The sequence below is a fragment of the Pinus tabuliformis genome, chromosome J (genome assembly GCF_031772625.1).
Source record: "Pinus tabuliformis cultivar Carrire ecotype Pingquan chromosome J, CPIR1, whole genome shotgun sequence".
NCBI lineage: Eukaryota > Viridiplantae > Streptophyta > Pinopsida > Pinales > Pinaceae > Pinus > Pinus tabuliformis.
In genome coordinates this window covers 1,206,415,359-1,206,440,967 of record NC_142295.1, presented here as the reverse complement: position 1 = coordinate 1,206,440,967, position 25,609 = coordinate 1,206,415,359, and positions in this window count along the sequence as shown.

Sequence of the window (25,609 nt, the reverse complement as noted above, 5' to 3'; positions counted from 1 at the left end):
ATTGCGGGGTGGGGTGGCTCGGTTGGGGGGGAAGGGGGTAGGTTGTTGGGGGTTGGGGAGAGGGAGAAGGGGGTGAAGTGGCATGGGGGTTGTGGGCCAGTAGGGGCTAGGGGGTGGAGGGGGGCATGGAGGGGAAGTGGTTAGGGGTGGGGTGGCGTGGGTGTAGGGGGAAGGTGTGGAAGGAGGGTAAGAGTGCGGTTGGATGGCTATCTAATTGCGGGGTGGGGTGGTGTGGGTCAGTTGAGGGGGAAGAGGGGTAGGGGGGCGTGCGAGGTGAGGGGTGGGGAAATCGCCTGCCACTCTGTGGATGGACGGGGTGGTGTCAGTGAGCTTCTGCCATTTCTTAGTGTTAATATTTTTTTGATTTCAATTATCTTATTATACAAATTAAAGATTTAGGATATATTTTCGTTGTGGATTTAAGTTAATATGTTTTCGTTGTTTACTAATTTATGTGTTTCTATTTTTCAGGAAAATGGTATCAAAGAAGATTTCTGTGAATATGTCTGGACCAAAGCACTTAAACGTGCATCTTCAAAAAACATTGGTGAACGAACTCCACCTGAGCTCATGGCTACAAATATTTCAAGTGCCTCAAATGATAAGAAGATGATTTCAGACTGGAAGAATTCAAAAGAGGTGAAATTCCCATCAAGAATCTGGTATGTGAAAGAAAGAGAAAGCAAAAATGTGAACATATATCTATATATTGATATACCGAATGAAAATGGAATTTTTTAGCTCATGGGAAGAGTCATAGATATGTGATCGGTACTGGACACTGAAGTTGTTTACATACTTACAAAAGCTTCCAAGTCACATGAAAGGATTAAATATCAACTAACATATTCATTGTATGACACGAGAGGTATCTACAAAGTTGTGTAAACAAATCGTAAATGAGATGAAACAAAACATCGTAAGTATTGTTATTTATATTTGTATTTTGTTTTCTTGAAAGTGTCTCACTATAATTTTTTAATCTTGTTTTTATTGACATATGATATTTTGTTTGGTAGAATTTTGTTGAAAGTTGTTCAATTAGGTTGGGAGGCATTCATTTCATAGAGCATGATATCATGAAAGTTGTCAGTAGTTTTTACTCAATGTTAGAAGAAGATATGGAAAACAAGAAAAATGTAGTAATTGATGATGCTATAAAACTACATCCAGAGGATCAGAAAAAAGGCCTCTAGTGGATAAATCTAGCAAGGGTAAACAAGTTACTTTTGAGGGCAATGAAGTTGAAACTGACAGTGAAGCATATGTTGTTGTTACTGAAGATGACATTGGAATTGAGAAGAGTCGTAAAAGACCAAAAGTAACAATGCCAAAAAATAAATCTATTGAGAATGTTATGACGAAAAAAAGTAAAGTTGAAGATTTTGAAGTAGTCATTACCAGCAGTCAAGAACCTAGTGAAACTTCAAAAGAAAGCAGAGAAATCATTACACCAGGAGCTGATTTAGAGGATGGAATTATCAAAACAAAACAAAATGCCATTCGACAGAATTTGACAAAGGAAAACTTAATTGATGGTGGTCGTACATTTCAGCTTAATGCCAGACAAAACTATAAGGCAAGTGAAGGACAATGTCAATATCAAGTCAGAAAGCCACACCATCTGCATGTTCACAACTTGAAGACATTGATGAGGTATAATCCATATGCTCATGTGGTTAATTATGTGCTTCTTGTTGATCCAATTCAAGTTCCCAACAAAGAAGCATTTGATAAGTCAAAACGTTTTGAATACAATTATTATGTGCTTGGGGGGAACCATTTTGTAGAAGCTCAAAGACAATTGATGGAGGAATATCCCAATAACCCACGTTTTGAAACAATGAAATGTATCATTTATGTTGGTTTATTAGATATAGAAGCAAAGTTAGTGGCATGGGATCATAATTCAGATAATGAATATAGGATGTCTATGACTTTCATCCAAATGGTTAGATTTATTCATAGTGAATTTCAAGAAAAATGTGGTGGAGATAGGATAAATGTTACTACAAATTTCCAAAGGGAATGTTGTATGGAAATAGGCTATCAAATTGAAGAGAAACCCAATTCAAAAGGTGGAAAACGCAACCTTCCTAGTGATATATTCAAAGGTGTTAATAACATTTTCCAATTGGCATTTAGAACTGGAGATGTTTGGAACTTGATTGATGAGATTTTTATCATGTGGGAAAACATTGGCATTAAAAACTAAAAGGTTAAAAAGTCTAAGCCATTGATATGTGGTGGCAATAAATTAGGTCTTGACTTGAAGCAACTTCCAGAAGATATGACTATCACACCTTGGAGAGCAATGCAAGGAGTGAAAGACGAAAAATTTGTCAAAATAATATTATCTCGTGTGAAATCAGGGGAATTATCATTGGAGGAAATGTCCGAGGAATTTCAAAAGTAAGTTTGTTGAATTATTTTTATTTATTTCTAGATTATAATTTTCTTTTAAATAAAACATGTTGCTCTTAGTAGTATTTGTTATACATATCATTATATTGACTTTTTGTTACTTTATCTATGTAGTCACAAAGTTTACATGAAAATTCAAGAACAAATGGTTAGATCATTGAATGAAGATAGTTGGGATGATGTCGTACGCAACTATCCAGATTCAAGTTCTACATCAGCATTAAAAGCTTTTTATCTTGAATTTAAAAAGGTATCTTGATTTACACATTCGTTTTTATTCATCTGTGTACTATTTTTAACTTATAACTTACACATATATTTGTTTATTTTATAAAGGATGAAGAAGAATGATAATGGAGCGCCAACTAGCTTCAAAACCTTTATTGAAAAAATAAAGACCGAAAGATTGAGGAAGCAACATGTTAAGAATGTTGAACTTGATCCAACTCTTACTCATTTCATTTGGAATGGGTTAGACATTGTTCAATATCAAGTAATACAAGGTGACTATGAAGACATTGCTAAACTCATACCTAAAAGGGAGTACGCCCTAGTTATTGCAGATGTTCCCCATGGTTTCAATATTCCAAATAATGACTATGATAGCGACCCTTATACTTATCAAGCTTTTAGTAAACTGGTTGCGGGATTTGTAGAAGTCACGTCATCACCATTATGGAGATTTGTAACATTTCATTCAGACACACAATTGGCAATGATATTGTCAAGCTTGAAAGGGAAAACAAATTCAAGGATGCAGCTTACATAGTAAGACGTTTAAAATGTATATTTGATTAATATTGAAAAATCCATTTATGTACAGTTGATTGAACTTTTATTATTTCACGTTACAGGCAAAAGTCAAATCTTCTTCACCGTGACGATCAAGTATTTATAAATGATTGTGAGTTCATTCATATTGATAGTTGGGCAAAAGATGATAGCTATATGTCTATGATTTTTAATCGGGTGGACGGAAAGAGTCATAGCCAAATACTAAATTATGATGTTGTTGTGAGAAAAATAACATATGAAGACAACGAAGCAAAATGAGAGATAGTTAACATCTATCAAAAACCACAATTATTGATTAACTATCTTATAGACATATGTTCAAATGAAGGAGCTTGGGTTCTGGATTTATTTTCTGGCTCAGGTAAGTTTTACTATATAGAATTGAATTTCAATATGTTATTTTTTTAATTAATATGTCATTGTACTAATTTACTTCATTATTTCTTTTATGCTTAATAATTAGGTACAACACTAGCATGCTGCCTTCAAAAAGGAAGAAATTGCATTGCAATTGAAAAAGATCCATCACAATACAATTTCATTTCGCAAAGAATTAATGCTCTTCAATTTCTTCCAGATGCAATGCAAGAAATTGGGTTGAAGAAAGGGGACTTTAGTGAATCACGTGTGGCAAAAAAGGCAAAGGAACCTCAACCACCATTACATGGGATGTTTGGAAAGACATACATTGGGAGATTGGCAGATATGAAAGAACCATTAGAAGACGAAAATGAGCAAAAGGAAGCAAAAAATATTGAGGAAGAAAACAATGATGAAACTCTAGAGGATGAAGAGTTTGGATTACGTGACATTGTTGATTAAATTTAAGTTATGCTTGGAAATCAAGCTCATTTTTTGTAACTATTAAGTAGTTATACTTGCAATGTTTTGACTTTGACATTTTATGAGAAAAATATACACTCAATTAAGGTTTTATGCGTTCAATATTTGTAATATGTGATTTTCACATTAATTTTTAAGTTAACCATTATTTTTTGAAAAAAAAATGATTATTATTATTTTTTGACATGAAATTCATTAAAAAAACTATTATTTAACTATTTTTAGTTAAAATTTTCATATAAAAATTGTGATTTTCGCATGTCAATTGTAACAAAAAATTATCAAAACGTGTAGTTTTTTAATGATATTTATGTTAAAAATTGCTATTTTTATGTCAATTGTTAGAAAATATTGTTTTTTAGAAACAATTATTTCTTGTGGATTGAAAAAATAATTAACAATGTATAAATATGTAGAATATTGAAAATTCAAAATATCAACCTTCTTCTTTAAATATGCGAAACAATAAAAACCTCACTACAAAAAAAATAAAATTAAAATAAAAACAAGAAAATATAAAGAAAAAGACCACTTCAAAAATTATTAAGTTTACAAAATAATTATTTACATTTCATACATTAGAAAATTAAAAAGGTTAAAAAAAAAACCTTTTAAAAAAAGAGTCTAGTGCAAACTTACCACATTTTTAAATCAGCATAAGAAACACTACCATTATAAAACACAATGTACATAAAAAAATTATAGTGCCAAAAACTAAGCTTTAAAAAACATGTGTGTTCTGCATAACCCCTTTTCGAAATCGGGTCACTTTTTTGCTATCTCTACAAAATTGGTAATAGTATGGGTTTCCATTTCAAAGTTTACATTGTTTTTCATCTATCTTCACTTTCACATGAAACTGTATGCTTTGTAACTGTTTTCGCTGTTGTTTATCTTCATGCTAGATGCTTTAGTATGGGTTCGCATTTCAAAGTTTACATTGTTTTTTCATCTATATTCACTTTCACATGAAACTGTATGCTTTGTAACTGTTTTCCATGTTGTTTATCTTCATGCTAGATGCTTTACTTGACTTGGTCTTCACTATATATTTTAGTTTTTTCCTATCTATTTCAACAGTAAATCATTTAATTTCATGTTTCCTCTACTTCTCTTTTAACTATATGTTTTATTTTCCATCTCTGTTTGAATAGATTTGATAACAATCTCGGAGTAAACAGGTCTTATGACTAGTATTAAGACTGTTTATCCAAGGCTGCGGTCTTTTGATCATCTGTAAAATAAAACAAACTGTTAGGAAAACGTTGGGTTGATAGGAAGGGTCATTAATGGCTCTATCGAGCTTTATAGGTCTATGGAGTGAGTCCAAAGTGCTTTCGGGAGGTAAACCCTGCTTGAATTGCTTAGTAGAGGCTTCAGGTGGCGCAGAAGGGTTACACAGGGTTTACTACACAAACAGGCGAAAACGAGCAAAACTGGGGTTTTCGTCTTTAAACGGGTAAACGTTTGATTTTTTTTTTTAATTTTGGTGCAAAGTGAACAGTACACAGTTTTTTCATTTAGCGAGAGGGTGGTAAGCAGTTTATTTCGCACCGCTTTTGTGAGCTTGGTGGTACAAGGGAAGGATCGCCCAATTCCATTCATTGAATGACACATAGCATCGGGGGCTGGGTGGAAAACCACTTTTTCGGGTGGGTATCATTCAGCGAATGATCCCACCCGAAATGGCTTATGAGCGTTGGATGCAGGCCTTCAAATTGGATGGTAATCGTTCTGCGAAGGAGCGTGGAGGGTAATGGGGGAGTCCCGATGGGTTAATTGCGGCGGTATGGTGATTAAGCATGGGTTAATGATGAACTTAGGCAACGTGGGTGATTTGCAGAGTTTTACTTAACATAATCGCGATTCGATTAGTTAATGAACTTTGTCAGGGTTTGGGTGAAATTCGTAGTTTTATAGTTAAAACTAGGTTTAGGGATATTAATGTAAGGGATTTAATATATACATACGGGAAAGGGTATTAATGGGAATTAATATATAAAAGTTAGAAGTTAATATGAAAACGACGGAAATGAATTGCGCTAAGCATAATGTATTTTTTGTGATTTGTTTGATTTTCGCATATATGCATTATAACTTAGGCTAAAGTGTTTTTGTGGGTTTTTGGGAAAAAAGGGTTTTATATGGGTTGATTACTTTCCCTAAGAAAATAGTGTTTTAACCTTAGGAAAATGGGTTTTATTAGGGAAATGAGAGGGAATGAAGGGAGATGAATTTTTGATGAGGGAAAATCTAGTACTTGTTGTCCTTAAGTCATTAAGCCGAGGGTCTAGTCCCTCTAGAAGTCAGAGAAATGCTCTGAGCCTATTTGACTTAAAAGATTTCAGTACTAAGAATTTATTTATGGAAAATTAGTAAAGTAAAGGGGTGAAATGAATGGGGGAAGTTAATTAATTGACTTTGTAAACCTTATGTATACTTAATTGCCCATTCACATTTGAAATACATGTTGAAAGATGATAAATGTGATTTTGTCTAATTAATCATCATACTTCTGCAACCTTTCTTCTACTTACCTATCTACTCATCCTACCATTTTTTCTTCATTTTATTTGGGTGCATTTAGGCTAGAAAACCCTTATCCATTTTCTTTTAAAGAAAAAAACTATCTAATTATAACCTTATATCATCTAAGGGCTCATATTAAACTAATGAGCTCTTTTTATTTACTCTACCTATTTAATGATTTGCCAAGATTAAACAGTTTGGTCAGATTTTATTCTCTAACTATCAACATGAAATTTAAAGCATGGCATAATCAAGATTAAATAGTTTGATTACCATAGATTGTGGCATGAATAACAAGCTACACACAATCATTATTATGCATAAAAGTAAATAGTAGTGGCATTTTGACTTGCACACTTTCATGGTCTTTTGTTTTTGGGGTTCATATTTTTCACTTTTTTGGACCTTTTATTATTCTTTTTGTCCTTTGATTTTTCTTTTAGGACATACCCTCTTTTCATTTTTTTGATTTTTTAATATGGAAAACATTTGCAGAAAGCAAAGGTATGTACATATTACAAGGCTTAACCTTAGCCATTCAAAATTATGACTCCTATTGGTATAGGAACCTAACAGTGGCTCCACTTGGGGATGGCATTTCCTTGTGAAATGTCAAGAACTCTAAGATCAGTAGCCTTTGAAATTTGACTTTAGTTACCTTGTGCTTTGTCACCCTTCATCCTACTTTATTCATACTTATGATAGTAAATCCTTAAAAGCTTATGGCCTTCTCTCCGGGCTTCAACTCCAAAGGTTTACCATCCAATCCAAACTAGACTTTTCAAAATAAAATATGTACAAATGGGAAGTAACCATTAGTAACTAGGTTCAAAGTAATGTTTTATCATTCGACCATTTACTGGCCCACCTGCTTCTTCAATACCATCAAGTCCTCTCAGGAAGTAAGCATTATTTCCTCTGTAAGCATAAATGACATAGGGACCTTTCCATAGGAAATCAAATTTCCCATGTTTACCTTTGCCTTCCCTCCTTAAATCCCACTTGAGCACCTTGTCACCTAGGTAGGAATCTTCAGCCTTGGTCCTTTTATCAAAAATCTTTTTAACCTTTTCCTGCACAACTTGAGATCTGATTTGAAACTAAAAGGTGCTGCAACCTTCAAACCAAATTAGTAAATCATCAAGACCTTAGGGCCTTTTTCTTGGATTCAAATCCTTTATGATTTATTTCATAATCTGCTAAAAACTGAATTAAATCAAACTGAAATGCTACCTACTCTATATTGTTGAAAATCAGGCTGACTTAAATAATACAAAAATGCCAATGAAGCGAGTCAAGCAACTGCAGAAACAAATGGACTGCTTGACTAATTGTCAATAAAGTCAGAAGCATAAAATGATCATGTACCCACATAATCAAAACCGTGATATATAAAGGCCACTGCTGATGTATTTGGTCCTCAGAGAAAACATGTTAAAGAACTTAAGCTGAGAAGAACCTCCATATAATCTGTTATAGGATCAACAAAAGCATAAAGTATGATAGTTTTTTCTAGGCCTTCAATGTCTAATTGATCAATTGTATCCTCAATACTAAACCCTGAAACTACTTCTTCAGTCTTTCTCTTGAAAGCATAATCATCCTCAATCCGAAAATCAAAAGGCATTACAATTTCCCCCTGGTTTGGAGAAGGAAGATTTTGTAAGAATTCTTTAGGATCTTGGAAATTATATGAATGAATTTTAGAATGCAAAAGTTTAATCTCATTTTCATATTTTTCAGCAACTAACTCAAGAACACACATTTTAGCTTCATGAGAGTATTTTCTTGATTTGACAGTTATAAACATAGCTCTTAAAAAAGCTTCATCAAGTTGAAATTCTGATAACTCATCCCTATATTCATTTAAAATTTCATGAAATGAATGATTTTCCACAAACCCTGTCATCCTGTATCACTATTAATGCTTTGGAATATGGATTCTTTGGTTGTCGAATTGCTCTAAAATTTGAAGCTCTGGATCTTTAAACAATGGAGTCGCCAGGTGGATGATTTTAACTTTTGTGTGTCTCATCACTGTCCACCACATAGATCAAATCTAAACCTATAAATTATTTCTGAAGAGATTGTTAATCTTCCTGGTAATCAGAATTCTAACTTTTTTGAATGTTTTTGATGGAAAGTTTTGAAAAATTCTACAAAAATTGACCTTAAGGCCTTAAGATAAAGTTTATGATTTCCTTAAAGTTTTAGGAGATTGAGGATCGAATCCTCAGTATGGTCACCACTATGTTATCACTCAAAACTTTTCCTTAGAAGTTTTGGAAGAAGGGAAGGCTTCGAGGTAACCACAAACCAAATTTTAAGCATAGGCTCTAGCCAACATATGGCTCAGAGAGGGCTCTCTCGATATAATTTAGTTATGTTTGCTTAGATATTAGGCTAGTTCTAGAGTTCAGGGGGGGTTTCGATTTGTATGAAGATATGTTGGTGGAATCCTTAAAACAAGCTGATAGGTTGATGCCTTTAGGCCATTGGGCAATGGAGTCAAAGAAGGGGCAGCAAAGCTGGAGTTAAATCACTAAAGGGAATTTTCAAGGGGCAAGATAGCAGAGTGAAGTACAAATCCTTGGACTAAATGGTGAAATGAGTCTTAACGAGGGTGAGAAGGCAATCAAGAACCCTCAGACCGAAGCTAAGATGGGGGAACATCAGTGACTCATGAGTAAAGGGAAATTAAGAATCCTTTGCTATAGACCAGAGGAGAAACTATGAAAGCTAAGGAGCAATTAAGAATTCCCTAGTTAAGATAGTTTAAGAGAAAACATTAAGAATGTATAACAGTAAGATAGAGTGCAGTTAAGCAAATTCTGAAATAATATTCAAGTTAAACATTGAGACTTTTGAAACATTTAAGGTTATGAAAAAACTTTAAGGGAGATAAAACAACACAAGAAAATTACTCATTTGTACTCCGCTTTACACATGAATCCCTTGAAATATCTGATCTTTATTCATCAATCCAGCATGTTGGCCCAATCAGTGATATAAAAGCTTTTACAATATTTGAACAAAATTCTATTGAAAGTATAAGAATCCACCCAAAAATACTTCAAATAAAGAAGTATTTATACAAATTCTAAGCTGAAATATCTTGAAAAAAATATCAAGATTGGTTTTAGAAATATCTCAAATTGTTTTACATTAATAGAACTCAAATAAAGGACACTCAAAACTAATGAATCTATTTGGCACTATATTTATGGATTTATGGTGATAAAAGAAGAGAACTTCAAATTTGATAGCAACTCTTAATTCATGATGAAGCATCCAAGTCACTAACTGCATCCTTTCTTTGTGCATTCTGCCCCAGCGATTTTGCAAATTTAGGGTCCATTGATACCTTTATATATCTCAATCCGAGATAGATATATAAAACTTGAAAGAGGTTATCGTAGATAGGTATGTTTTTGAGATAAACCTCTATCAATTTCAAAATTCAGCTCCAGTTGTTCACAATATTCTCATCAAATAGATGTCAAAAACAGGACTTTGCACAGTCTGAAAAATAGGCTGTGAAGACATGCACTTATCTCACATTTGGTGATACCTGTGTAAAACGTGAGATAGGTTTTTGTAGAATGGTCATTTAGGAACACAAACCTCCTCCAGTTTCTCAAAATGCATCTTGGATTGGCTGAACTCCTTTCTGAAAAACTATGACTTAAACATAAAATTTCTGAAGAATGTACCATTTCTGCTCTGATTTCATCTTTTAACCTTAAATTTCTTTTAATTGTCTTTCACTTTTACTTTGAATAAACTTCATTTTTATTGGTGAAAGTGTTTTCATCTCTATTTAACCCTTACTTCCTCCATGTTTACTTTTACTGTTTACTTTTACCGCTCTGTTTTTTCATCTATCTTCACTTTGACATGAAATTGTATGCTTTGTAACTATCTTCCATGTTCTTTATCTTCATGCTAGCTGCTTTACTTAAATTGGTCTTCAATCTGATACTCTTTAATCCTGATACACTTTGACTATTCTTTACTGTGTCCTTTTACCTTCACTATATATTTTAGATTTTTACTGTCTATTTCAACAGTGAATCATTTAATTTCATGTTTCTTCTGCTTGTCTTTTAACTGTATGGTTTATTTTTCATCTTTGTTTGAATAGATTTGATAACAATCTCGGAGTACATAGGTCTTATGACTAGTATTAATATTGTTTATCTAATGCTGCAGCCTTTTGATCGTCTGTAAAATAAAAATAAAAAATTGTTAGGAAAACGTTGGGTTGACATGGTGGGTCATTAATGGCTCTATTGAGCTTTTTAAGTCTATGGAGTGAGTCCAAAATCCTTTCGGGAGGTAAACCCTGCTTGAATTGGTTAGTAGAGGATTTAGGTGGCGTAGAAGGGTTACAAAGGGTTTTACTGCACAAACAGGCAAAAACGAGAAAAACTGGGGTTTTCGTGTTTAAACAGGTAAACATTTGATTTTTTTAATTTTGGCGCAAAGCGAACAATAAACAGTTTTGTCATTTAGTGAAAGGCTGGTAAGTGGTTTATTTCGCACCGCTTTTGTGGGATTGGTGGTATTCGGGAGGGATCGCTCGATTCCATTCATTGAATGGCACATAAAATCGAGGGCCAAGTGGAATACCACTTTTTCAGGTGGGTATCGTTCAACGGATAATCCCACCCGAAATGGCTGATGAGCATTGGATGCGGACCTTCAGATCGGACAGTGATCGTGTTGCGAACGAGCGCGGAGGGTAACGGGGGGGATGGGTTAATTGCGGCGGTATGGTGATTAAGCATGGGTTAATGACGAACTTAGGTGGCGGGGGTGATTTGTGGAGTTTTACTTAACGTAATCGCGAATCGATTAGTTAATGAACTTTGTCGGGGTTTGGGTGAAATTCGTAGTTTTATAGTTAAAACTAGGTCTAGGAATATTAATGTCAGGGATTTAATATATACATACAGGAAAGGGTATTAATGAGAATTAATATATAAAAATTAGAAGTTAATATGAAAACGGCATAAATGAATTGCGCTATGCATAATGTATTTTCTGTGATTTGTTTGCTTTTCACATATATGCATTATAACTTAGGCTAAAGTGTTTTTGTGGGTTTTTGGGAAAAAGAGGTTTTATATTGGGGTGATTACTTTCCCTAGGAAAATAGTGTTTTAACCTTAGGAAAAGGGGTTTTATTAGGGAAATGAGGGGGAATGAAGGGAGATGAATTTTTGATGAGGGGGAATCTAGTACTTGTTGTCCTTAAGTCATTAAGCCGAGGGTTCGGTCCCTCCAGAAGTCAGAGAAATGCTTTGAGCCTATTTGACTTAAAGGATTTAAGTACTTAGAATTTATTTATGGGAAATTAGTAAAGTAAAGGGGTGAAATGAATGGGGGAAGTTAATTAATTGACTTTGTAAACCTTATGCATGCTTAATTTCCCATTCACATTTGAAATACATGTTGAAAGATGATAAATGTGCTTTTGTCTAATCAATCATCATACTTCTGCAACCTTTCTTCTACTTACCCATCTACTCATCCTACCATTTTTTCTTCATTTTATTTGGGTGCATTTAGGCTAGCAAACCCTTATCCATTTTCTTTTAAAGCAGGAAACTATCTAATTCTAACCTTATATCATCCAAGGGCTCAGATTAAATTGATGAGCTCCTTTTATTTACTCTACTTATCTAATGATCTACCAAGATTAAATAGTTTGGTCAGATTTTATTCTCTAACTATCAACATGAAATTTAAAGCATGGCATAATCAAGATTAAATAGTTTGATTACCATGGATTGTGGCATGAATAACAAACTGCACACAATCATTATTATGCATAAAAGTAAATAGTAGTGGCATTTTGACTTGCACACTTTCATGGTCTTTTATTTTTGGGGTTCATATTTTTCACTTTTTTGGACATCTTCTTATTCTTTTTGTCTTTTGATTTCTCTTTTAGGACATACCCTCTTTTCATTTTTTTGAATTTTTTAATATGGAAAACATTTGCAGAAAGTAGAGGTATGTACATATTATAAGGCTTAACCTTAACCATTCAAAATTATGACTCCTATTGGTATAGGAACCTAACAGTGGCTCCACTTGGGGATGGCATTTCCTTGTGAAATGTCAAGAACTCTAAGATCAGTAGCCTTTGAAATTTGACTTTAGTTACCTTGTGCTTTGTCACCCTTCATCCTGCTTTATTCATACTCATGATAGTAAATCCTTAAAGGTTATGGCCTTCTCTTTGGGCTTCAACTCCAAAGGTGTACCATCCAATCCAAACTATACTTTTCAAAATAAAATATGTACAAATGGGAAGTAACCATTAGTAACTAAGTTCAAAGTAATGTTTTATCATTTGACCATTTACTGGCCCACCTGCTTCTTCAATACCATCAATTCCTGTCAGGAAGTAGGCATTATTTCCTCTGTAAGCATAAATGAAATAGGGACCTTTCCATAGGAAATCAAATTTCCCATGTTTACCTTTGCCTTCCCTCCTTAAATCCCACTTGAGCACCTTGTCACCTAGGTAGGAATCTTCAGCCTTGGTCCTTTTATCAAAAGTCTTTTTAACCTTTTCCTACACAGCTTGAGATCTTATCTGAAACTAAAAGGTGCTACAATCTTCAAACCAAATTAGTAAATCATCAAGACCTCAGGGCCTCTTGCTTGGATTCAAATCCTTTATGATTTATTTCATAATCTGTTGAAAATTGAATTAAATCAAACTAAAATGCTACCTACTCTATATTGTTGAAAATCAGGTTGACTTAAATAATACAAAAATATCAATGAAGCTACTCAAGCAACTGTAGAAACAAATGGACTACTTGACTGATTGTCAGTAAAGTCAGAAGCATAATTTGATCATGTACCCACATAATCAGAATAGTGGTATATAAAGGCCACTGTTGATGTATTTGGTCCTCATAGAGAAAACATGTTAAAGAACTTGAGCTAAGAAGAACCTCCATATAATCTGCTATAGGATCAACGGAAGCATAAAGTATGATAGTTTCTTCTAGGCCTTCAATGTCTAATTGATCAATTGTATCCTCAATACTAAACCCTGAAACTACTTCTTCAGTCTTGCTCTTGGAAGCATAATCATCCTCAATCTGAAAATCAAAAGGCAGTACAATTTCCTCTTGGTTTGGAGAAGGAAGATTTTGTAAGAATTCTTTAGGATCTCGGAAATTATATGACTGAATTTTAGAATGCAAAATTTTAATCTCATTTTCATATTTTTCAGCGATTAACTCAAGAACACACATTTTAGCTTCATGAGAGTATTTTCTTGATTTTACAATTATAAACACAACTCTTAAAAAATCTTCATCAAGCTGAAATTCTAACAACTCATTCCTGAATTCATTTAAAATTTCATGAAATGAAAGATTTTCCACAAACCCTGTCATCCTGTATCACTATTAATTCTTTGGAATATGGATTCTTTGGTTGTGGAATTTCTCTGAAATTTGAAGCTCTGGATCTTTGAACAATGGAGTCGCTAGGTGGATGATTTTAACTTTTGTGTGTCTAATCATTGTCCACCACATAGATCAGATCTAAACCTGTAAATTATTTCTAAAGAGATTGTTAATCTTCCTGGTAATCAGAATTCTAACTTTTTTTAATGTTTTCGATGGAAATTTTTGAAAACTTCTACAAAAATTGACCTTAAGGCCTTAAGATAAAGTTTATGATTTCCTTAAAGTTTTAGGAGACTGAGGATCGAATCCCCAGTATGGTCGCCACTATGTTATCACTCAAAAATTTTCCTTAGAATTTTTGGAAGAAGGGAAGGTTTCAAGGTAACCACAAACCAACTTTTAAGCATAGGCTCTAGCCGACCTATGGCTCAGAGAAGGCTCTCTTTATATAATTTAGCGAGCCTTGCTTAGATATTAGGCTGGTTCTAGAGTTCAAGGGGGTTTTTGATTTGTATGAAGATCTGGTGGTGGAATCCTTAAAACAAGTTGATAGGTTGATGCATTTAGGCCATTGGGAAATGGAGTCAAAGAAGGGGCAGCAAAGCTAGAGTTAAATCACTAAAGGGAATGTTCAAGGGGCAAGATAGCAAAGTGAAGTACAAATCCTTGGACTAAATGGTGAAATGAGTCTTAACGGGGGTGAGAGGGCAATCAAGAATCCTCAGACCGAGGCTAACATGGGGGAACAACAGTGAATCATGAGTAAAGGGAAATTAAGAATCCTTTACTATAGATCATAGGAGAAACTACGGAAGCTAAGGAGCAGTTAAGAATTTCCTAGATAAGATAGTTTAAGAGAAAACATTAAGAATGTATAACAATAAGATAGAGTGCAGTTAAGAAAATTCTGAAATAATATTCATGTTAAACATTCAGACTTCTGAAACATTTAAGATTATGAAACAACTTTAAGGAAGATAAAACAACACAAGAAAATCATTCATTTGTACTCCACTTTACACATGAATCCTTTGAAATATCTGATCTTTATTCATCAATCAACATGCTGGCCCAATCAGTGATACAAAAGCTTTTACAATCTTTGAACAAAATTCTATTGAAAGTATAAGAATCCACCCCAAAATAATTCAAATGAAGAAGTATTTATACAGATTTAAAACTGAAATATCCTTAAAAAATATCAAGATTGGTTTTAAAAATATCTCAAACTGTTTTACATTAACAGAACTCAAATAAATGACACTCAAAACTAATGAATCTATTTGGCACTATATTTATGGATTTATGGTGATAAAAGAAGAGAAATTTGAATTTGATAGCAACTCTTAATTGATGATGAGGCATCCAAGTCACTAACTGCATCTTTTCTTTGTGCATTCTGCCCCAGCAATTCTGCAAAATTAGAGTCCATTGATACCTTTGTATATCTCAATCTGAGATAGATATGTAAAATGTGAAAGAGATTATTGTAGATAAGTATTCTTTTGAGATAAAATCTCTCTCAGTTTCCCAAAATTTAGCTCCAGCTATTCACAATATTCTCTGCAAAAAGATGTCAAAAACAGGACTTTGCACAGTCCGAAAAATAGGCTGTGAAGACATGCACTTATCTCACGTTTGGTGATACCTGTGTAAAAAGTAAGATAGGTTTTTGTAGATTATCCTTTTAGGAACACAAACCTCCTCCAATTTCTAAAAATGCATTTTGGATTGGCCGAACTAGTTTCTAAAAAACTATGGCTTAAACAGGAAATTTCTGAAGAATGTACCATTTCTGCTCTGATTTCATCTTTTAACCTTAAATTTCTTTTAACTATTTTTCACTTTTACTTTGGATAAACTTCATTGTTGCTAGTGAAAGTGTTTTCATCTCTGTTTAACCCTTACTACCTCCATGTTTATTTTTACTGTTTACTTTTACTGTTCTGTTTTTCATCTATCTTCACTTTGACATGAAACTGTATGCTTTGTAAATTTCCTCCCTGTTGTTTATCTTCATGCTAGCTGTTTTACTTGACTTGGTCTTCAATCTGATACTCTTTAACCCTTATACACTTTAATTATTCTTTACTGTGTCATTTTACCTTCACTGTATATTTTAGGCTTTTACTGTCTATTTCAATAGTAAATCATTTAATTTCATGTTTCCTCTGCTTGTCTTTTAACTATATGTTTTATTTTCCATCTTTGTTTGAATAGATTTGATAACAATCTCAGAGTAAGTAGGTCTTATGACTAATATTAAGACTGTTTATCTAAGGCTGTGGTCTCTTGATCATCTGCAAAATAAAACAAACTGTTAGGAAAATGTTGGGTTGAGAGGGAGGCTGATTAATGTCTCTATCGAGCTTTATAGGTCTATGGAGTGAGTCCAAAGTGCTTTCGAGAGGTAAACCATACTTGAATTGGTTGGCAGAAGCTTCAGGTGGCGCAGAAGGGTTACACAAGGTTTTACTGCACAAACAGGCGAAAACGAGCAACATTGGGGTTTTCGTGTTTAAGCGGGTAAATGTTTGATTTTTTTTAATTTTGGCGCAAAGTCAATAGTAGACAGTTTTTTCATTTAGCGAGAGGGTGGTAAGCGGTTTATTTTTCACTGCTTTTGTGGGCTTGGTGGTATTCAGGAGGGGTCGTCCGATTCCATTCATTGAATGACACATAGCATCGGAGGCCAAGCGGAAAACCACTTTTTTGGGTGGGCATCGTTCGGCGGATGATCCCACCCAAAATGGCTTATGAGCATTGGATGCGGGCCTTCAGATCGAACAGTGATTGTGTTGTGAATGAGCGCGGAGGGTAATGGCTAGGGCCCGATGGGTTAATTGTTGCGGTATGGTGATTAAGCATGGGTTAATGATGAACATAGGCGGTGGGGGTGATTTGCGGAGTTTTACTTAACGTAATCGCAAATCAATTAGTTAATGAACTTTGTCGGGGTTTGGGTGAAATTCGTAGTTTTATAGTTAAAACTAGGTCTAGGGATATTAATGTAAGGGATTTAATATATACATACGGGAAAGGGTATTAATGGGAATTAATATATAAAGTTAGAATTTAATATGAAAATGGCAGAAATGAATTGCGCTAAGTACAATGTATTTTCTATGATTTTTTTGCTTTTCACATATATGCATTATAACTTAGGCTAAAGTGTTTTTGTGGGTTTTTGGGAAAAAGGGATTTTATATGGGGGTGATTACTTTCTCTAGGCAAATAGTGTTTTAACCTTAGGAAAAGGAGTTTTATTAGGGAAATGAGGGGGAAGGAAGGGAGATGAATTTTTGATGAGGAGGAATCTAGTACTTGTTGTCCTTAAGTCATTAAGCCGAGGATCTGATCTGTCCAGAAGTCAGAGAAATGCCCTGAGCCTATTTGACTTAAAGGATTTAAGTGCTTAGAATTTATTTATGGGAAATTAGTAAAGTAAAGGGGTGAAATGAATGGGGGAAGTTAATTAATTGACTTTGTAAAGCTTATACATGCTTAATTGCCCATTCACATTTGAAATACATGTTGAAAGATGATAAATGTGCTTTTGTCTAATCAATCATTATACTTATGCAACCTTTCTTCTACTTACCCATCTACTCATCCTACCATTTTTTTTTCATTTTATTTGGGTGCATTTAGGCTAGCAAACCCTTATCCATTTTCTTTTAAAGTAGGAAACTATCTAATTTTAACCTTATATCATCCAAGGGCTTAGATTAAACTGATGAGCTCCTTTTATTTACTCTACCTATCTAATGATCTGCCAAGATTAAACAGTTTAGTCAGATTTTATTCTTTAACTATCAACATGAAATTTAAATCATGGCATAATCAAGATTAAATAGTTTGATTACCATGGATTGTGACATGAATAAAAAGCTACACACAATCATTATTATGCATAAAAGTAAATAGCAGTGGCATTTTGACTTGCACACTTTCATGGTATTTTATTTTTGGGGTTCATATTTTTCACTTTTTTGGACTTTTTGTTGTTCCTTTTGTCCTTTGATTTTTCTTTGAGGACATACCCTCTTTTCATTTTTTTGATTTTTTAATATGGAAACATTTGAAGAAAGCAAAGGTATGTACATATTACGATGCTTAACCTTAGCCATTCAAAATTATGACTTCTATTGGTATAGAAACCTAACACTAGCATTGTTTTGATGTAATCTAGGAGCCGTAGTTGAGCCTATCATTGCTTGGTAGCATTATTGTAATGATTTTAGTAGTTGATTATACTATTGTTGGGCATTGGATAATCCAACACTCCCCATGTGTTTTGTGAAATGGCTTAGCTGCTTCTTGTGGTTCCATTATCTTTGGCGATGTGTCCATTTACTAACACCTATGGGTTTTGGTGTAACGAAAATCGTGATTCCAACCAGTGGTATTAGAGCGAAAGGTATCGAGTTCAAATCACACCCGGCTTGCCTTAGGGGGAGATTGTTGGGCATTGGATAATCCAGCACTCCCCATGTGTTTTGTGACATCGCTTAATTGCCTCTCATGGATTTGTTAACTCTGGTGATGCGTCCGTTTGCTAACACCTGTGGGCTTTGGTGTAACAACAATCGTGATTCCAACAACTAGTTTTTCACAGAGGGTTTATGCTTGGGAAGTTTGGTGTTGCTTAATGTTATCATAGATAGCTAGAGATCCTAGTAGTTGGTGTATGTAACTCTAGATATTTTTCCTTTCCTGCTAATATGCATGGACTATTGTTGGAGAAACTATTATAATCTTTGTGAACATAAATTGTTGTTTGGTATAAACTGTTGCGGTCTTTTTTTATTTGGGTGAAAACCTCGTTATAATCTTGCATTTATGTAAATTCTCTCTCTCTCTCTCTCTCTCTCTCTCTATCTATATATATATATATATATATATATATATATATATATATATATCAAACTATGGTTTTACTTTTTTTCTACTATTGGTTTATACCATTGCTAATGGTTTATAGATCTGCTAATTAATCTTGATGTTCACACTGTTGATATGTTTCAAAGCAGTGGTCTATAGTGATGTTTTGTTTTGGTATGGATCGATGGTATTATTCTTATTAACCCTAGACGAATGAGTGCAGGTGCTGCTTGATTGTTAAATTTTGAAGGGTTGGCCGACCTTGTGTGTGAGTTGCGACTGTGTAATAGCCGCGGGTCTATTAGTGGTTGAGATTGATTGGGTTCTCTTATGTTGAGTCCATGTTAGAGGCCACATACTGCACGTGATCGTTATGGGCTTGCATGTTAGATGGAATGGTCGATGTTTTTCATTCTACACGGTGCGTAGTAATGGCCAAACATTGTAGTATGTGTCATTTAGGAACAACATGTCACAATCACTATACAATCTTGTTAGACTGTGGAAACCTGGTTCCGACAGTCACCCATTATCATCTTGGGTGAGACTTAACTCACTTTGTGGGTGTTTCTGAAAGGTTCGATACTAAGTGGGTCTTTGTTGGCCACTATGTCACAAATCATGGGTCTATCAATATCTCGCACCAACAACCACTCTGTTGGGGCTACAACTTTTTAGTGGCTTCCTTTGAGAAGAAAACTTTGGACACTATTAATCTCCAGGTATTTTTAAAGTATATGTATTTAGGATGTGGGTCCATGAGTTTAGTAATTCACCATTTCCCAATGTATTTCGGTAATGAAATGTAGGTATTGAAGTGGAAGTTGAATGTTTGAATACTAGACTAATGTCATAGTACACATATAAGAGAATTGTCTACATCCTAAAAAATGTTAGGAATAAAGGATTTATCTAAAGAAATATTTTTACAGGGAGACATCCAGTGAAATAGATTTGGAATGTGTAATATGCTACTTAGTATTTTAAAGACTAAATCAAAGAATCACTAGGTTGATTCAAATGTTGGTAAAGGTAAGAGCCCAATATAGTCTAAGATGGGGAAGTGTTTAGGTGGGAGGGGTAATAAAATATTATTACCTTATCAACAAAGATTTTTGTTAATATAATTTTTTTTAATTTAATCATGTGACCTTGTTAGTTTTGTATGAACATAAATTACATATGTCACAAGGAATATGCCTAATTGGCATGTCTTTAAAAACCCAAGTCGAGCACACACACACACACACACACAAGTACACACTCAAAATTGTATCAAATGTAAAATTTTAACAAAATGGCATAGTGTGCCCAATATAGAAAATGACACCTCTGACTTGAAAATGGAAGTAGGGAATATGGTGACCTATACAGAAAAATCTCTTTAATATACAAATTTTATCTCATTCCCAAACATGAAAGTATGACATATGATGTCATATATACAAAATGGGTCTCATTGGTCTCTCATTGGCCACTTCCACCCTCACCACTATCATTTGTCTCTCATTGGCCACTTCCACCCTCACCACTATCATTTGTCTCTCATTGGCCACTTCCACCCTCACCTTTACATTGGTCAAGAGAAAAAACCTCCTCCATAAAACTTTGTTTCCCATTTCCCTCCATTGGCCCATAACAAGTTTGTCAAGAACTTGTACATTTATGAGGCTCACCTGAGCCTACGTGTGGCCTCTCCTAGTTATCTATGATGTATATTTTGATGGTCCAACCCCTCCCAGAACATCAATTGTTGGTGCCTTTTGGCATGACGATGCTACCACGGTGCCATGTTATACTAGGATGCGAGTCAATGTGGCTATTTTCATTTCGGTTTCAATAATGCTATATGTTACTCAAGGATGTTGTGCAAGGGGGCTAAGCCTTCTTCGAGATGGATGAGGACCTAGTGCTAGTTGCACCTAACATTTTGTCTCTCTCGTGCAAAGATGGGATCCACCCCTTGGAATTCCCCCATGTCAAAGTAGTTAATATGGAGCCCTTGAAACCTGAAATCTATCGATAACTTCCTCAAGAAATATAGAGGTACCATCAATTGGTCCCATAATGGATAGTAGGTGCACCAATCCATACAATTACATACTTTTTTACCGAAAAGGTTGGTTGTTCATTGGGTTAATGAAAAATAACAACAAACCTTTTTTTCCAATGTTGAAGTCTTTAATTTGGTCTTTCTTCAGACTAATTCTATTGTGTTCATGCATCCTAGCCATGTAATCATAAATATTGGTTAATTGGCCCTCAGCATTGGAAATGGATAATACAATTGAATTCAATGAACTTGCAAGAGACAATCATGAGGGTTCTTGTGTTTTGGAGATCATGTATCAATGCCCTCAAAGTAGCCAAGGATGTATCAATTTCATCATCGGGATTCTTTTGTTCTTTGTTGGGGTTTGGTTGTTCTAGGTTGTGGTTTGGTGATGACATGTTTGGGTTCTCACTAGGTTCCATGGTAACCAAATTTCCTGTAATTCAATATGGTGATTGTGTTTATAGTATCATATAGATTTTTTTCAATTAATTTAAATTTTCAAAAATAATAATAATAATAATAATTACACTGGAGTGCTTACTTGGAATCCAAAGAATATGTATGTCATTGACATGGAGCATAGATGTAGATCAAGTATGATCAATTTACCCAATATCCCATAAATATTTGTCATTGAGTCCCAAAATAGTTAAACTTGGAACCACAAGCACATAAAACAGGGTCGCACTAGAAACGTGTGTGCATTCCTAAGAGCACATTCACATTGTTAAGAGTATGCTAAGAATACATTCCTAAGAGTACATGTGCATTCTTAAGAATGCATTCATGTTCATAAAAGTGTGTACATTTTCTATGAATGTACATGTACTCCTAAGCCATGTTGACCTTATAACCTAACATGTAATTGAGAGTTTGCCAAATCTAAATACCTAAAAACACATACACATTCTTATAAGTATAAAATCCTAACAACTCCATTATCACCTTTAAAACCATCATCTTCATGTAACACCCATCTTCTCTTAAAAAGAACGTAACAATTACGCTGACTCAAATTGTATTTTAAAATAATTTTAACACTAACCCATATAACTTATAATATTTAATTTTGATCTCCTTCGAAGAAGGAATGAAAAAACATAAAATCGCATCAATTTAAAAATAATTATGCCAAATAAATCTGAACCAGAAGTCATCATACCAGTAATTCCGAACCAGATTTTTAGATAGACCCTACGTTAAGAAACCGTCAGCGGTTTCTTTGGATTTACACATCATTCGCGTTGATGGAGGTGGAAGGAGGTGGGTGATTCGCTCACGTCATGCAACTAAGTATGATATCCTCCATGAATGGCAATCAAATTTCCTTGTGCGTTGGCTGACAACACATTCATCCACGCGACACACCATATTGTGGAACCATGTCGTTATTTCAAAATCAGTTGGCTGTGGAACCATGTCGTTATTTCAAAATCAGTTGGCTGTGGGGCATTATTTATTTATTTATTTATTATTATTATTATTATTATTATTATTATTATTATTTCATTTTAATTTTGAAAAATGTTTTTACTTTATTTTAAATATATATTTTATTAAAATAAATTTAAAATTATATATGGATATATAATGAGATGTTTTTTGAATTTTTTGGAAGTTTTTCAGTTAAGTTTTTTGGTCTAATTTCTCTAAAATCTAGCACGAATTTATTAAAATCGCAAACTTGATGGGTAATCTTTGCACAATCAAAGTGTCGTAGGGTTTTTCAGGGCACTAAATACATATAAATCAAAATTTCACGTCAAATTTTTCCACTGGATAAAGTCCAAAAAGTCGCATTAAAGACAAAATAGGACAACTTAAGACTGCTCTAAAAATGCTCTAACACTTCTTTTGCATGGTTAAGAGTTTGTTTTCCTAGGATGTAACGAAATAGGTCGACCCGAGACCAAGGCTCAAAGACATCTGGTAGGAGTGAAAACCGGCTCCTTATAACTTACCCAATACCAAGGCTCAAAGACATCTGGTAAGAGTGAAAACCCGCCCCTAATAACTTACCAATGAGTACTTAATTTTTCTTTAAATAACAATAATGACTCAGTGTACATTAGAAAATAATAGTCAGTAATAATTATCTACACTAATTTAACAACTAAATTATCATAAATGTTCTCACTATTTACAAAAGAAACTATATATAAGTATATTTATATATTTATAACTAATTACTTTTATAATTTTTTAATAATTTAAATATCAAAGATATTTTTAAAATATAAATTCCAAAACTAAAATAATTTATATTAAAAGAAATAGATTTCTTTCAATGTGACATCGTACATTCTTAAACTTTGCAAATAAAAAAAATAGAAATTATATAGCATATTGATGGATCCTAGGAAAACAAGGAAAGTTGCATGGCAGCAAGTCCCTACCATGAGCGAGCTTGAGGAAAAGAAACATCACCACAAAGGTAAAGTAAGTAGGCTAAAATTGTTTCTTATTTGCCATAAGTTTGTGTGATTTAATTGTGGTGCAAGTTGTGTTATTTAGTTGTGGTCCTAAGACCAAGGCTCAACCAATGTGTTGAATGCACTCTGCTTCAATCAGTACCAAATATGGCTAGTAGTTCAGCCTAGTAAAAAAAAGCTACCTAGCAGTTCATCCTAGTAAAAAAACTACTCAGCAGTTTAGCCTAGTAAAAAAAACTACCCAACAAAGTTGCCCAGCAGTTCGGCCCAGTTAAAAAAAACTACCCAGTAGCTCAGTCAAGTAAAAGCCATTGTTGGCTTGCATATGACACCACCATATGTGACCTCATTCCCTGGAATTATACATAATGGATGTTGTTGCATCCATTAAGCCATTGTCACCATATTTGAAAAAAATACCATTGAAAATGAAATGCATCTAAATAATAAGAATTTGAAATGATCCTCTAGATGTATGTCTCCATAGTCAAGAAAAATGCTATAAACACCACTACTACTAAAGATTTAGTTTCACATTGAAAAAATAGCCAGCACAGTTAGCATTGTATTGAATTCAAAATCCATTATCAGATTGGAAAATATCATTTCTACTCCAAGTATTCCTTATCAGATTGGACAGTAGCATTTATGCTTCAAGGGGCCTTTGTTTTAATTCTAGTCTTCAGAAATCCTAAAGATATTTTGCACCAGTTGTTGATAATAATATAATACTTTCTATATTTTCCACCAGAAGCAAATTCTATTGGATGATCTTGACCAGTTATCATAGCTTCCTGTGTACGGGTGATCCCTTGTTCAAACAAACAAGGGCAAGTTACTTGAATGGGTGATCCCTTCTGGGCTATATGAGATTCCATGCAACAACACAATTTCTTCATAATGATACCTACGTTACAAATGTGACACAAGCAAAGGCCACAAACAAACCCATCCAATCCTGGACTACCTATTGTGCAATAAAATTCTCATTTGTCCAGCACAAATTTCCATCCGAAGTACTCCCCAGTTGTTCCCACCATAGGACAATATGCATTTAGAATATTAATCGGAGTGGTATCAATAATGTAATGGTGCACATTCAGTCTCAATGAAGCTGGAAACATATACACAACACAAAAAGAATAATCGTAGGGAAACTGGATCTCGAAATCAATTAATGGTCGATGCCCAGCATGGCTGTACCTTTTAATATAACTAGAACAAACTCATCTAAACCTAGGCCCGAAGTGCACTTAGAGGTTGCATATCTTCCCTAGAGGTGCATATCAAACCCCACTTTAGATAAGTCTATGCTGTTATTCATATTCAATGCACCCGAGGCATTGTCTATATTCTCTGCAACGTTAGACATGCTTGCACACACACATGCCTGAAGAGGTGATGGATCGGCCCCATCCAGGCTTTAGAATGCACTTACAATCATTAATGGATCACAATAAAATATCATTGCATGAACATACCCATCAAATCAGCCTCACTATCAGAACTCAAATTCATTCTCAGTACAAAACCTTCATGATCTGCGTCCCTGTCTTGCGTCTGCTCCATGCATAAAACCTCGTCCTAGATTGAAATACAGCCTACAAAGAAACACCCACAAAGAATCAAAAAGTCTGATAATGTAATAGACTCTAGTTTTCTATGACCAGTAAAAATCATTGTTATTTATCAGGGAAAGAATACATATTCCCCAACAAACTACACATCAAATCACGTTGCCAAAGGGCAGAGAAGTGCTACTGCCGATGACACAGGATTAGAAATGCGACCAAAACGTTAGAAAAGCGTATATGTGTGTTTCAATATCTTACTAATCCAAGGTACAGTCAAAGGTAGAGATGGATAATGGTATATGTCAAAGGACTAACAGGACATGTACAGGTGCTGAAAGTATATGAAGAAAGCACAAGAGGTCAAGTTTAGATTGAAAAAGTCATGGAGGTGCCGGTTACAAGAGGAACAAAGCCCGCCCACCATCAAATAAGCAAGTATTCACGAACAACGGAGAAATAAAGAGAAAGCTAGCCTAGCCAAAAAGTAAGTTCTTTTCCTTCTATTTCTTTCTATAAAGAAAGTAAATTGAGAATACCCAAGGAGCCCACCCCACTTCTTTCTTTCCACTGCAACTGCTCTCACTTTAAGACAATCCAAAGTGATGTGTTTAAGACCTCTCTTGCTTTTCT